Here is a 12,476-nt window from a genome sequence, read left to right on the forward strand (position 1 = left end):
CTTTTATAAGAAGGGATAGCGAAAAGTAATTACCATCACAAAGAAATATCTTCCTGGTGCAATACAGTAGTTGTTAGATGTTTTGTTCTGATTGTTTACCCTACTTTACTACACAGTGTCCTAGTACATGTTTAAGCAGGGGTCGCGGAACCGGGAAGGGGGGGGGGGGGTCGGGGGGCTACAGCCACCCCCCCCCCCCACACACACACACACTTTTGGCTAGTAAAAAAAAAAAGAAAAAAAAAGAAGAAAAAGAAATAGGGAACGAAATTACAACACCCATGATTTTAAATTTCAAAAGATTCCCCACTTAGATTCTTCCCGTCTAAGCGAGCCGGGGGGGGGGGGGGGGGATGTCATGACCATGACACCTCCTTCCTTCTCCCGTCCCTCGTCCACACACACACACAGACAGGGCCGGCGGAGCGTTTTCAAAAGTGGGGGGGGGGGCACTTCCGGGTTTCTTCACCTGACAAGCAAATAGATAAATAAATGAATAAATAAATGAAATGAAATAAAATAAAACTAAAAAAAAAAACCTAACCGTGCTCACACTTCAAGTTATTAGATGGTGCACAAAAACAAAAAGTGGGGGCCCATTAAGCCCCCCCCCCCGTTCCGCCGGCCATGGCAGACAGACAGACAGACAGACACACACACACACACACACACACTGAAAAACGTTCCGCGGTATGTAATTGAGAATTTAAAATTGATGTTCGTGCTCACTAGAGCGAGCAGTTACAGATGAGCTAAACTTTTGCGCGCATTACTCAATACTTTTGCAAAAATTCATTTCTTAACAAATCAGAAGCACAGGTTTCAGTGAGCCTGAGGAGACTTGGGGTGAGGGGTGGGGGGCTTACGTGAAATAAATATTCTAATTCACATTTGTGATTGACAGTCGCAGGCCATATACTGTTTTTGTGCAAAAATCTCTTGAGCTCCAACTTGTCACGACTAAAGTACTGTGTACTTCGGAAAAAGAAAACCTCACTGATCTGTCGGTTTAATTTGAAAACTCTTATCAATATCAACTATAGAGTACAGAGTATAGTTCCTGGAAGAAATATTGTATCCGACACTAATGTTATTCTTTTGGCGGCCCGAATATTGTGTCCCCTGAAAAAACATAAAACACTATAATGAAATGATTTTTGAAAATTGATATGATACAATTATGACAGGCATATGACAAAGTGCATTAAATACAACTTAATATGACTAAAATTTAAGAAAGGAAAACAGTGAAAAATGAAAGCAACCTTTTTGAAAAATTGGTATGGTTTATACTAAACCTTTATGCTTATCTTAAACCGTAAGAATTATGTGAAATTGGCAGGTATGACAAAGGGATTTTAAATGTCAATTACTATAGCTAAGCTCAGTTCATATTTGATATTGAATTGATGCATAAACATAATTTCCGTGACTCCTCATATTCATTCAATTATTATACTTAACATACAGGGATATATACCAATTTCTATTATTGAAAAGAGGAGAAGCAGAAAAAAAAGTTTGGCCGGAATTTGGCCGTAAAACAGACCATGAAAAAGTTCAGCCGTGAAGATTAGGCCTATCTTGCTATACCCTAGTCGCGACATCTGCTGAAATATGTACAGTTATGAAACACTGAGCCGCGAATTGTTCTCCCTTTTAAATCTTCGTGAGAAAAACACAAAACAATCAGGCACTCATTTTCGCGGCCCGATCGGCCACAAAAACATGTTTGCTTAAAAATTTGTGGCCTAACATCTATTTCTGGTGGTCCCAGACCACCGGGCCACCGCTAATGTTGACTCCTGCCCATATACAATAGACAATATACACTTCCTTACTTTTGTCGTTTCTTGCTTAGGGCCAGATCCGATTGTCCTTTCCTTGTGCATAATATCGACAGAATTTACCAACTTCTTCCTTAATATCGCAATTGGTATCAGAGCATTATAATCAAAATAATGATTATTATAGCAAAATTATCTTCAAAGTGCTCTCTGTCTATCTCTTTTTCGTCTTCACATCTTGTGGATGCCGTGTGCAGTGGTTGCACACCGTATGGAATATGTAGAATTGCGATCTTAGAAGAAGTTGGTAAAATCTGTCGATATTATCCACAAAGAACAATGCGAAGAAAGGACAATCGGATCTGGCCCTAAGCAAGAAACGACAAAAGTCGTTGCAGAATATGTACATTATTTTATTATGAATTTTAGTGAAATTCCGCTAGTGCGGCATTTTTTTTTTTTTTTTTTTTTTGTCGCGGCGGGCGCTATCATTTTACGTAAAAAGGAGGAGAACTGCCATTGGCTCTTGATCTCCCCCCATGTAGGTTGGTAAACCCCCGTGCGCCGTGATTGGTTAAAACTTTTCCGCGCGCTTTGCACACTGTACCTTTGCTATGCTGCGCATGCTGAAGGTGTACTTCTAGGTGGGAGGGACAAGAGTTGTCTTCTGATAATTTCACTTTTTTTACGTTCTCTCCGTAACTAAGGGACGAAGTGTTTTCCCCCAGTTTTATCAACAGAGAGGGAATACTGACATGCCTGACTGAGCTGAACGTCTCTCATCAGGGTTTCGAACAGAGAACCCCAGCCCTGAGCTGGTTGAGTGTATTGAGTTGCAAGGCCGCATGTACAATATTTATATCTATTGTCGGGTTGGTACATCATACATGGCCTGGCCCTGGGGCCGCCGCGAGAAGATGCTCGGTGCATGTATTGCAGCGCAGGTAAGCTACAACTTCGCAATTAGGACCCTAATCATGACAAAACCTGATTTTTGAAGCGAAACGTGAAACACAGGGCATTAACTGCTACGCCTACGTGGGCATTGTCGTTACGTGAAACGATGTGAATTGATGGTTTGAGCACGTTATCACCGGCGGCCCACTTTTTTGCGCTATGTTAGTACAAAGGAATACATAAGGTGCCACCACTTTGGGCCCCCACTTTTTTTTTTTTTTTTTTTTTTTTTTTTTTTTTTTTTTTTTTTGCTTGCTTGCTTGTCAGGTGAAGGAACCTTTCCACAGCTTCATCAGGCACTTCACATTCTGCTGACCAAATTAAATGATAAGTTGGCCTACTATACTTCATGCCACTGATGAATATTCAGGTTTGATACCAGTATGTATCATAAAACATGATTAAAAGATGTAGCTGCTGTTTCACAAAACTGTGCCTTTGGGTTTGAAAGCTGATAATGCTTCCATACTTATTGATAAATTTATAAGTTGTCATCTTTTTTTTCTTCCTTTTAGATTAGGAATAATCTAAATTTCCAGAGCAAGTTCTTGCCTGTGTATTGCTGCAATTTGAACTTTTACAGCATGTAGAATGTATTATTGTCCTCACTCACACACATGCAGTATAACATATTAGTGTATATCAAGCGTGCAATCCCTAAAACTTCCCATGGTCAGATGGCATGTGGAAAAAACAAAACAAAATGAAAACATGAGTTCAACCCTCTGGGCTGCTGGTTTAAATCACCATGTTGCTTAGAATTTTTGGTAAAGTGTATTTTGGTATGATAAACATATCCTACCAAACTTGAAGTGATTGTAGAGCATAAATGCATTATAATGTATTTCATCCATATTTTCACTGACTCTTTAATTAGATAATCAGAAACATACCTTCATTGGGGTCAATCAAAACATCTTCGTGAGTCCTGCCCAAGAGACCTTTGAGATCACCTCCTTCAGGTTTGGGCAAAACCTTATACAATTTCGCTGTTTGGAGTGTTGCATCTGAAGTGGATAATATCTTCTGTGTGTCCAAATGCCCCAGAAACATGACCAGGAGGTATATTTATAACTCATTAAATCCTAAAGATTCATCACTTGGGATAATAAGTAATAATCATAGGCGCCGGAAGTGGGGGGGCAGGGGGGGCGGCCGCCCCCCCAATCCAAAAAGTGGGGGGGCAAAACGCATTTTTGCCCCCCCAAAAAGCCCCCCTCCAAAAAAAAAAATGAATAAATGAACAAATAAATAAAAATAGATAAAATAAGAAAGATATGTATATAAATGAATAAACGCGAAAAAACATAGCTACAAACGGCAGTTTTTGGACTGTAAAATGTCAAAATTTCCAAGCTCGCTCGCTCCGCTCGCTCGCATTCAATCGCTATGCCATTCTCCTGATGTTGCTGCCAGTAATTGCCAGCAGTTGCGCCTGGGCCGCCCCCCCCCCCCCTTAATTTCCAAAGCGAAAAAACAAATATAGCTACAAACGGCAGTTTGGGGACTGTAAAATGTCAAAATTAATCGTCAAATTTATTCGTTATGCCATTTTCCTAACGTTGCAGCCAGTAATTGCCAGCAGTTGAGGCCGGTGTGCCTCCCCCTTAATTTCCAAAGCGAAAAACATAGCTACAACGGCAGTTTTTGGACTGTAGAATGTCAAAATTTTCAAGCTCGCTCGCTTCGCTTGCTCGCATTGAATCATTATGCCATTCTCCTAATGTTGCTGCCAGTAATTGCCAGCAGTTGCGCCCGATGCGCCCCCATTAATTTCTAAAGCGAAAGTTATAGCTACAAACGCCAGTTTTGGGACTGTAGAATGTCAAAATTTTCAAGCTCGCTCGCTTCGCTCGCTCGCATTGAATGGTTATGCCATTCTCCTAATGTTGCCGCCAGTAATTGCCAGCAGTTGCGCCCGATACCCCCCCCCCCTTAATTTCCAAAGCGAAAGATATAGCTACAAACGGCAGTTTGGGGACTGTAAAATGTCAAAATTTTCAAGCTCTCTCGCTCCGCTCGCTCGCATTTTATTGTTATGCAATTCTCCTGATGTTGCTGACAGTATGTAAGTTGTGGTTTCACACCGTCATTCCATAATCCATGTAAGGAAAACTTACAATGTTCCTCAATGACTGCGTTGTTGAATGTATCACATTCTGTAATGTATTGTAGTCCCATTATTGCGCACGCACACACGCACAAGCATACACACCGTCAAAATTACTTTTCCACAAGGTGCCCACCCCCAATGTTTCGACCCATCATACGCCACTTTATATGCATACACACACACACACACACACACACACATATATATATATATATATATATATATATATATAGATGTGTGTGTGTGTGTGTGTGTGTGTGTGTGTGTGTGTATGTGTATATTGTGTAACATATGTATGGTCTATAGTGAGCCCCCTCCAATATTTGCCCCCCCAATCCAAAACTGCTTCCGGCGCGCCTGGTAATAATAATAGTAATTAGTAATAGTAATGGTAATAGTAATAGTAATAGTAATAGTAATAGTAATAATGATAATAACAATTCACATTTTAACCATGCTTAACAGTTTCTAAACGTCTTACGAAAGTATGATCGTAATTATTCCCACAACATGCATAAATCTTACATTACTAAACATAGTGGCAATAATTTCTTTTAATCAAACCTTACACCTAAACCAAACAGTATTTGATAATATTGGACACTAAAAAAATTGTTTTAAAAATAATGACATATCATCTATAATTATCATTGATAATTGGGTACTGAGATTAACATTCCATAGATAAAGAAAATCATAATAATATACAGGGCTGCATACTAACCCATTTTTTTCTACTGGTCTGGCTTGGCTGTCAGATCAGTAGGTACCCAGTTTTTCCATGTTTTGTTCATTTCTGAAAAAGTTACTTGTCTTACACTAATATTCACTGGTTAGGGACCATTGGACCAGTGCCAGTGTGCAGCCTTACTATGTAATATAGCATATCAACAGCATCAAAATCTGCTGATATTGATTGACATTGATCTAATGAAATGTGTTTTCAGTAGAGTCTTTCATTTATCTAATGAAGGTGAAGATCGAATGTGACAGTTGAACTGTTTCCTCAGGCTTGTTGTTCTTAAGTGTTCTGGTTTCTTGGCACCACATTTTTCTCCATGTTCTTGAATGTGAGTGCATGCATTCAAATGACCATTCACATTCAGCTTTGCAAAGACATGCAAGGATTTGTGTCGGCAACCTCTGCTTCTTCTTTTTTTTTCTCCATCAGAAGATCAAGAGCAGTTTTCAAACTACCAGTAAGTAATACTAGTATGGTCTTGGTACACTTTCTAACATTTTCAGGACGCCTTATATACAGGACACAGTGGAGAGCTTTCTCCCATGTAGACAAGGCATGAGGCGGGATCCAGCACAAAGTTTCTCCATTGCACCACTGTTTGAGGTCTTTGAGTTCGATTAAAGATACCCCCTTGGTCTTTTCCTTTTGATTATGATTATTTGTGTTGGAAGTGTTTCACTGAGTTTCCCGCTGTATACTCTTGATTGTTACTTTATTTGGCATCACCACATTGAACATACTTACCGTCTCATCTACATTATAGATATGAAGTGCATTATGCAGTGTATAAGGTGAAGAGTGTGAGGCTGCATGAGGAGCACCAAAATGGGCTGCTTATCAGTTATGAGATTCTCTATTATATACTAATGAAATAATCATGTATTTGTGTTTTGTTTGTTCGTTTGTTTTTGGGAGAGGATTCAATATCTTTGTTAGGGCTAAAAGGACTGACTGAGACACAAGACCTATGCTTGCTAACATGCCACTCTTCTCCCCCCTTCATATCAAGATTGCATGAAAAGATCCACAGTCCAAAGTGCCACTACCCCCTCTTTGATGGGTCGTGGCCAAGGCTCGCTTTGCTCCAAGCACATGCAGTCATGTGGTGCATAGTACCGTGGATGTTGCAACCACACTGCCCTGTTTTTGCAGAATGCAGTGAATGACAAATCGGATGAGTTAAATGGTGATTTTACATAAGGCTATACATAGGACATGTTTGTTCATACAACAGACATAGAGTCAAGCTGTTATAATATTTTACTGGTGCTTATATATAGTGTAAATAGCAAATAGTTTGTACTTATTTACATTTTTTTTTTGTTCCACTGGAACATTATGGTGCATACAATATTCATCAAAACAAATATACATCTCAATACTTGTTAAGAAAAGTCAACTTTGATGCCCAACTATTCTTTTTTCCCTGTGTATGACAAGGTGACTTAACTACAATACCCACCAAGAGAGAGAGAGAGAGAGAGAGAGAGAGAGAGAGATAGAGAGAGAAATATAATAGAAATATTTACTTTATGATCATGATCACATAATGGCTTTTATGAAATAAAGTTTGTGGTTATCACGATGACAGCAATATAATGACAATAATGGTATTAATCACAATAATGATAATGACAATAATGGTATTAATCACAATAATGATAATGACAATAATAATAATAATAATAATAATAATAATAATAAGAAAAAGAACAACAACAATAATTATTATAATTACTGGCATCATAATGTCACAAATGGTTGATAAGGATAAATGATAATGATATGGTAGTCAAATTCAATCATTTGATGATATTGTTCTGCAGGCTGCTAGGATACAATGTGTTACACTCCCCTTTATCTGCTTCCAAACAGCAGAGAAACTCATCATCATAATAAACTGGAAACCTGATGCAGTTTTTATTTAATACTCAGCATATCATGAAGTGTTTCATATGCCCTATCTGTGCTTCTCTAAAATTCATCAGTATATTGAGACACTTTCTAATAAAGTACAATTCTAACATTCTCCAGAAATACAGAAATATACATTGGTAAATGGCACTGATATCATGATTACTGATCTGGCATTGATCTGTGTTAAATTGTTTGCAAACCCCAAAGTCAGGTAATACTCGGCATGGGCGTGAAGTGGAGCGTGAATGTTTGCTGTAATCCTTGTAAATGAGTCCCAATATCAAAGCCTTTTCACCCAGAATGCCCAACCACCGAGAGAATGTAGTATTTTGTCCCTGTTTAATGATGGATTTGCAGTTGTAGAAGAAAAGCAGAGCAAAAAGGGATCGCAAACTATTCCTGATATTCACCCCTGAAATTTGACTTGGAGTATATTTCTGTATTTCTTCAGATTTACAAGCAATCTGTTCAATCAAGTTAATAGCTGTCAGTAGACATTTGACACTTCAAAAATCTGTCACTATAGATTTGGAAAGAGATTAGAATAGGAAATATCTCTCAGGCTAGGCTGTACTATTCTGTAAGCAAGCTCTGTTTATGTCCCAGAGTTTTTTTTTGTGTGTTTTTTTTATCTCTATTTGCAGATGAAACAAACCCCAGCTTTAGTGCTTCAAAAAACTTCTAAAATGTAAGTTGGGGAAAGAAACAACCAAAGTAAAAATTTGAATCAGTATAATCAATGTTAAGTATTGTTAAATGTAAAAAATATTAACAATAAGGAAAATAAAAAATGTTTCTAGACTAAACCGTTTACAGTTATGGTTTAATGAGAAAAATAGTGATATCTTCTTATGTTTTAGGCTTTATTGCAAAATTGTTATATGGTAGGATGTTGTGTGATGCATTTTACCTACACATATGCATGAAATGTGGTATCTTGAACAGTTTTTAAATCACTACTCCCAAAGTTAAATTGTACATTAAAAAAAAAAAACTACAACAAAAAACACTGTCTGGGTTTTTCACAGAGATGAGTGTGAGGAAACAGTGTGAATTGATTCTTGGAATGCTCCGACAATGTTCTCGTCAATCCAGACCAATTGTCATTCACTATTAGGAAGTTCCTCCTAATTCTGGATTGTATATATCGGACTGTGCCTGTGTCTCGTAGTGGATCAGCTAGGTTATTGCCCTATTCTGTGAAAGAATGCAGAGTTCTGTTGGTGTCGGGTATTACTATTTGACTTTTCTTTGTGAGAGTGCACTCCGGTGAAAGCTTTTGCATACCAGTCTATTGACTGTTTATGCATGATGTACCATCATATTTTGTGCTGCTGGATGAATTAATGGCCCTACTGTAGAAGTGTCTCCGCTCAGCTGTTTTACTTCAGGCTATAGCCCCTTTTGGGCCCTGTGTGCAGTTGTGGAGGTTCTGTCTGGTTTTTGCTGGACAGGATGTCTGTGGATGGAGTGGGAATGAGTGATGGGTCAAGGGCTAATGATGGAGAGAAGGAATCTGTCAATGAAGGAGGAAGAGATGGAGATGGAAAGGGCTGCGATGCAGAAACTCGACCTGAAGAAGGAGGGGAAGAAGAAGAAGCAGCAGGAATTGGAAAGAATTTAGAGCAAATGGAGCGTGACACGAAGGAGCAATCCAGGGAGAATGTCAGAAAAAATGTGGAGAGACGGACCAGCTGTGATGTGGAGAAACTAGCCTCAGAAATCAATCACAACCATCAAGAAGTCAAGGATCATGATGTGGAGAAACAAGCTGGGATGAGTGAAGAAAAACTGCCTGTTGAAGGGAAAGGTAATGATATCAAAATTTAATTCATTCATATGTCAATCAATTTAATAAATTTATTTAATGTTATGACTCTAACTGCTTTTTTCAAAATCTGCCCAGCTATATATTCAATTTTATATTCATGTATTTGTCAATTTATCAATGCATTCATTCATTTGTTGTCTTTCTGTATGTCTATCTATTACCTTTTACTCTTGAACCAATGACCAAACATGTGTGTTGTTACCCAGTATGATGCTATTTAGATGAATGAATTTTGCATAACATGTAACACTATTCTTGTCGATGCCATTAGTAGACTTTCAGTAATTATGTGCAGATATCATACTGTTTTCTGACTGCATTATTCTCTGGAACTTAACTGGTATATATGCATCTGTTTTATGTCTTGTAGGAATGTCAATTTTCTGTGTTTTGAATATTATCCTGCAGCACTCAGAGCCTTTAAATGACTAATTGTTGTGATGATGAAAGTCTCGCTGGTTAATCCCCGTGAATGCTGGGATATACACAGATTTCAAGGTTATTTCCTATTTGTTTATGTTCATAAGAAGCATTATGATTGGCAATTCTTCTTTGAATAGCAAATTCTTGTAGCATTGTTCAGGAAATGACATCATTATCATTACACTTGCCATTACAACAAGAGTTGCTACTAAGAGAGTTAGGTTACAGTACACTGGAGGTAATATAACTTACTTTCTTTCATGTGTTTCACACATAACATTTATTGCATCACAATTCATTTTTAGAGAGTAAACCTTTAATGAAATGTATTAAGTGTTTAGTCCAAATCCTTCAAGGAATTCCTCACATCATACTGTATCATTGTCAAAAATTGAATAATATTTCAATCAAAGTATAGCATTTTCTTTAGTTTGCAGGCCATGACAATGTTTTACTTGAAACAATAATGATTCACAGCATTTGTATGATACCATATACTGTTAAAAAGTGAACACATACACACACACACACACACACATTGTACCTTGAAATACTTTTCAATTGTCATTCATGTGATTTTACATTCAAAATTCAAATTAAATTTTGACTGTCTGAAGCATAAACTATTAATAGCCCACAAGCTCCTTGCCTTGCAAAGATCACTTCCCTCATATATATCTTACTTCCTTGTTACTTAAGTCCTTTGTTATTGGTGAACTTTCATACCAATTTTTAAATATATATTCAGTGATCTTGCAGAATGGAAGTTTCCTGTGTTGTATAGCAGACTCCTTCTCGGTACATCTCTGCGTGTGCATGTCATTTTCCACTTTTTATATGTACACTAGTAGACAATATTTCCCCTGTCTATGTTTTACTTGTAGGTTGTCATTGTTTCACTTTCTGTTTAAAGAGGATATTTGCACTTGATCTTATCATAGCAATCTGTGAGATTCTAGTTTCCTTCTCCTGTTTGTCAAATAAACCTTCATGACAGTGCATTTATTGGTTGGGCGCAGTTCAACATTTTCCAATTTTGAGGTTTTATTTTCTTGTCTTGTGACATATCCAAGGATTCATTTCTACCTCCGCCGAATGAAAGTTTGAAGGGTTTATAGGAATCGCCCAATGGCCGGTCAGTCAGTCAGTCGGTCGGACAGGTGGGTGGGTGGGCGGGGATCTCCTGTAAATGTTGTGGAGCAAACCATATCTCCAGTTTACAAGCAATTCGAAAGAAATCTGGCACATATGTTGAGCTCCATTCAAAGTTGTGCACATACACTTTTTTTCAATAGTAGTGGAAAGTGCATTAATTGCCATGGTAATAGCACATTTTGACTTCGAAATAAAAAGAGATGAACAGGCTGTGGATCAAACTGCTCATCCACTTATTCAGCAGATTCATAAGAATGTAATTGTCACACGTCAAAAAAGATCAAAGTATAGTTTGTGCAGAAGGCACATATTTTAAGAACTGGAAAGTGCATTGCCATGGTAGTGCATTATGGCACCTAAATTGGGAATAAACCTTGCAGGTAGAACTTCTGCTCAAGTTTTTTTTTTTTTTTTTTTTTTTTTTTTTTTTTTTTTTGAGATTCAACATAAATTTTGTAGGCATGTTGAATTTGCTGTGAAGGACAAATTTATCAGAGTAGCAGAAAGTGTGTTTCTATGGTAAGTGCATTATGGCCCTAAGATCAGGATTGAAAGCCTTGAAGATTGAAATTCTTCTCCAGTTTGTAAGCAAATTCAGAATTGTTTGATGGGGTTATTATCAACCTTCAGTGATATTTGTATTTTTGTTTGATTTCTTCTCGCTGAAAGGAATTGAAAATTGCAATGTGGAGAAATGTAAGAATAATGGAGCGAGTGATACACTGTAGGTTTACACAAAGACTTCCTGACTGAGGAAAATGGCAAACAGTATTTTTTGTGAACTTAATTATCATAACCATCTTCTGAATAGTGTTTTGTTTTATGCTTGCAATTAGGTGAAATAGTCTATTAATGTTTTCTTCACATTGACTGAAGGATACAGAGAATGCAATTATAAAACCAACAATGAAAAATGTTTATGCAGCTGTATATAATATATATATATATATGTATATAAATGTATATATACATATGTGTATATATGTATATATATATATATATATATATATATATATATATATATATATATACATACATACAAGTATACAATCATGGGCTTTCTCTTGAAAAAAAGAATAATGATGAAATGGTATTGAATTAATCTTTCACCTGGTTTTTGGCGTAGCTACTGCATGTTTTCCGAATGGTTGAGAGGTAATATATCACTTATAATGCATACATAGGAAAAATAAAACAACAACTAATGTTTCTTTCACACGTCATATTCGTAATAGATCATTCCTGGAAACATTTATTAGTGGCAATTAAGACCACTGATCGAATGACTGTTTACTTGTTTATCAGCAGCATTTAATGATCTTAACCATTAAGGCTCAAATGTTTAGTGGAAGAAAGTACCATGGATACTAGCTACAAATTATGCTTCATGGCCGATTGTCTGTAGCTAAATTCAGAATCATTATAAATTACAATTGTGATACATAGGAATTATGAGGCAAAATTTGAATTTTTACTGTTCTAAGTGTATACATGAAATGCATTATTTGATGGCAGAAAGCTGGTACTTGGGTGGACTATCATCTTACTTTA

Source organism: Diadema setosum, chromosome 4, assembly GCF_964275005.1.
Source record: "Diadema setosum chromosome 4, eeDiaSeto1, whole genome shotgun sequence".
In the NCBI taxonomy this organism is placed as follows: Eukaryota; Metazoa; Echinodermata; class Echinoidea; order Diadematoida; family Diadematidae; genus Diadema; species Diadema setosum.